Here is a 3,996-nt window from a genome sequence, read left to right on the forward strand (position 1 = left end):
CTGAACCAAGGGAGGGCCCTCGTTCTCTTTGTATGACCCACACCCCAGACAGCACCTTCTTGCCAGCTGTCACCTTTTATGACACTCCCCCCCCCCCCCCCCCCGGGCCCTGCTCCACCCCCCCCTCCTCCACCACGCCCCCCCCTCCTCCACCTCGCCACTCCCCCCTCCCCTTTTGCTCAAAGCTGCCCCGCCCCCCTGCTGCGGGACTCGAGGGAGGGGGTGGTGCTGATGACCCCGGAGCCAGACTGTAGACGGGGGGACGGGGGGACGGGGGGACGGGGGGGGGGGTGCAGTCGTTGACGGGTTATGATGCAACCGGACGCTCTGTGCCCCCCCCCCCCCCCCCCCCCCTCGAACGCCACCCTCGTCTTCTCTCCTTCCCTCGTCGTCCTCCTCTTCCTCTTCTTACTACCTTTCCTTACGTCGCGTCGTTTTTTGCTTTTCTACCGAGTAGCACAGGTTTCTATCCTCCCGTACCAACACCGGGGTCTCGTTTGGGTGGCATCCCTCTTCCACCAGAGCTAAACTAACCCGTCGTCTCCTCCGGTTGGTTCCTGTACGCCGCGTCGCTCGCTGCACCGTGTGCTACACCACGTTTGTATTTACATGTCAGGATTTTTCTTCTTTTTTTTCTTTTTACACCGTGTATATTCCGGCGGGTGTCTGTTGACACACACTGGAGTAGTAGATGAATGTGCGTCTGTGTGTGTGTGTGTGTGCGTGCGTGTGTGTGTGTGTGTGTGTGTGTGCGTGCGCGTGTGTGTGATTGAAGTGCGGTTACTAAGCAGGGATTTTGCACACTTTTGCATTTGTTATTTTTTAGGTTTTTGTTCCTCCCCCCTCTGTGACTCTCGGGGGCTCTGTGACTCTCGGGGGCTCTGTGACTCTCGGGGGCTCTGTGACTCTCGGGGCTCTGTGACTCTCGGGGGCTCTGTGACTCTCGGGGGCTCTGTGACTCTCGGGGGCTCTGTGACTCTCGGGGGCTCTGTGACTCTCGGGGGCTCTGTGACTCTCGGGGGGCTCTGTGACTCTCGGGGGCTCTGTGACTCTCGGGGGCTCTGTGACTCTCGGGGGGGCTCTGTGACTCTCGGGGGCTCACCGTCGGATCCGGACGGCGCTGACGGACGCAAACGCACCACTCGCTCTCTCTCTTTTCTTTTTATCTACGGTACGGCCACTGCTGTCCCCAGGCCGCCCCCCCTTTACGTTGTTCACATCCTACTACACAAACTTTGATCTTTTTGGGGGGAAGTCGCCAGGAGGGAGGCGTTGAAACTATGGGTGAGGGGTTACTAACGTGTTTTTGTTACCTAAAAAGTGTATGTATTTGTGTTTTCACGCATATACATGCGCACAAGCAAAGGATACTGTCTGCCCCTCATTCTAACACTGAACGATGCTTATGTGGCTCTTGTGGCTCTCACGTATGATGAAAAAGACGCGTATGATGGAGGCATTGTGACTGCCTATGAACACACTGCGTAGACATGGGAAATGTGGTTATTTTATTTTTTCATTTAAGGGGTGAAAGGGAAGTGGACAGAGTCAAATATGCGTGTGTGTCTGCTTGTGCTTTATTGGGGGGGGGGGGGGCAAGGTAGCTACAGCAATCTGTATGTTTGAAAGTGTGTGTGTGTGTGTGTTTTGTGTCTGTGTGTGTGTGTGTGTGCGACCAAACTTCAAGGGCCTATCTCGCTGAAGTGTGAGTAAAATATATTGGACAGAGATTTAGAGGGCATGTTGGCCCAAGCCCCAAGGGATTTACAGCATCACACCCTGCCAACAGTAGCCTGTCAACACACCCACACACATACGTGCACACACAAGCGCACACACATACACACACGCATCAGGTTTGGAGGACTTGTCTATTAATGGCACCGGAGGGAATCCTTCAGCAAACGCTGACCTGGCATTATGTATACAAGTGTTATATTTTTGTGCTCTTTGTTTTGTTTATTACTTTTTGTCCTATTTTACTCTCTAGATGTAAATCCACAGTCAAGACTTTAAACCATTTAGTCGTACGAACTATGTCCCTGGCAGTTTTCGTTAAATTTCATTTTTTGGGGGAATACTTCACCTGTTTTCATTAGAAGCACAGCACACTGTTACCAAAGTCCTGAGTGACGGAGATTTACTACAAAGGGGTTGGTGGGCATTCTGGTCATATTTTGTGGACACGTAGCTTTATGGATTTCTGTTAACATAATTCATTGATCACACGAACACCACAAAGTACAGTTGATGTGTTTGGGGGGGGGGGGGGGGGGGGTCATGTAAAATATATGGGGAGGGTTCATGTTTAATGTTGTGTGAAATTAGAAGCGTTTCCCACTAAAGTACAGAGGAAATATGAGCCCAGAGATGAGAGAACTTGCCCAGAGATGACCCTTGCACATGGATCCTCATTGTTTTGTCACTGTTGACCTTCCCTGTGCTCAATCCCACCCTGCAAACCCCCCTGTTGACATCACTGCCAATGATATTCTTCTTCGTGTCTAAGTGGACCCCGTTCGTTTTCATTCACTTTTGTTTTGACGTTGATTTGGCGCCCTCCTCTGGTTCGTTGTGCTATGACAGCTGCGCGACGCAAAACCTTGGATCAAGTCGGTCCTTTATTTCTCTCAGGCTATGGGCGGTGGGGGAAAACTGTTTGTGATGTGGATGACAGTGATATGCAATGTTTGTTCTGAATGACGGGAGTAGGGATCCAACTTTACTCCCAGACCAGCAACACCTTTTTGATTCCAAACTAGATATATGCAACAACAAACAGACAAAAAATCTGATATGTGGAAAAGATTTAAAAAATGATTTTTAAAAAGAAAGACGTGCTTGATTTGTGTTGCGCAAACGTTAAATTTAGCTAAAAGGTTTATCGAGTACTGCTATGATATACAGATTAAATATCTCTAGCTAAGACGATGTCTCTTGTTACTTTCTCGCCGGCCTCATCGGTCAACTGCAGCGGTTGTGGGAACACTTTTGTCCCTTCGGTGTGACTCCTTAAAACCAATTCAGATGTTGAATTACAAAAAACGAAGAAACACTCCCAAGAGAAAACAGCCCCAACCGTAATGGTGGTGGAACGAGGCCGGTGGCGAGCGCCTCGGTGTTAACATGTATTCAATATGCTTTTATCAAGAGGACTAACACGCGTCATGGACTGTCTTGTTTATATGCAGACCTGTTGTTCTTCCATGGTTCCGTCTGGTCTAGTTAACCTTTTCATAGTACCGGGAGGAGGCTGCTTGGTTTGTTGTTATTTTTCTTTGTCACTATAACTGTATAATATAATTTATCATTTGTACTATTGTAACATACTGTTCTTCTGTATACCGTTATTATTCTGTGTATTGGGTTTTTATTTTTAGTAGGAAAATCACCATGGTATTTTAACAGCATTTAAAATGAACTTAAAAAACGCAGCAATGGCCACGTGAACAAATATTACATCTGTAGCTGCATCGATTTAAAATGAAATAAACTATGTACTTCTCCAGCTCCGTAAAACCGTGTCACAAGTGATTTCGGCTCTTGAGTGCTTTCATCTACGTTTGCTTCGAAATCAAGCAAAATGGAACATCTATCATGTTGTAAGGACAAGGCTTAATACCAAGCCTACATGTCTGATTTTAACTACGAGTGATACCCAGGGCGCAGTTTAAAATAAATAAAAGATTTTGAAATTGGTTTAAAATTGATCCGGATTTGGAAATTTCATGTTTTGCTATCCAGGATAACCTGATCCATCTTACTTTTGCCAGTTTTTAAAGGAGCATTGGATTGGATCACTGATCCAAATACCAAATTTTGGGATCTACAAAACAGAGTTCAAAGTTTTGAAAAACCCAAAGGGCAGGTTTGATCCAGATCAAATGTAAAATTGGATTACATAATCTGATTTTAGTTTGTAATCCCTATTTTGCTTTGAAAAACCCATTTCCAAGATTTGATCCAATCCGTTATCCCACTTGTTTACTTTTGAAA

Source organism: Gadus macrocephalus, chromosome 2, assembly GCF_031168955.1.
Source record: "Gadus macrocephalus chromosome 2, ASM3116895v1".
NCBI classification, from domain to species: domain Eukaryota; kingdom Metazoa; phylum Chordata; class Actinopteri; order Gadiformes; family Gadidae; genus Gadus; species Gadus macrocephalus.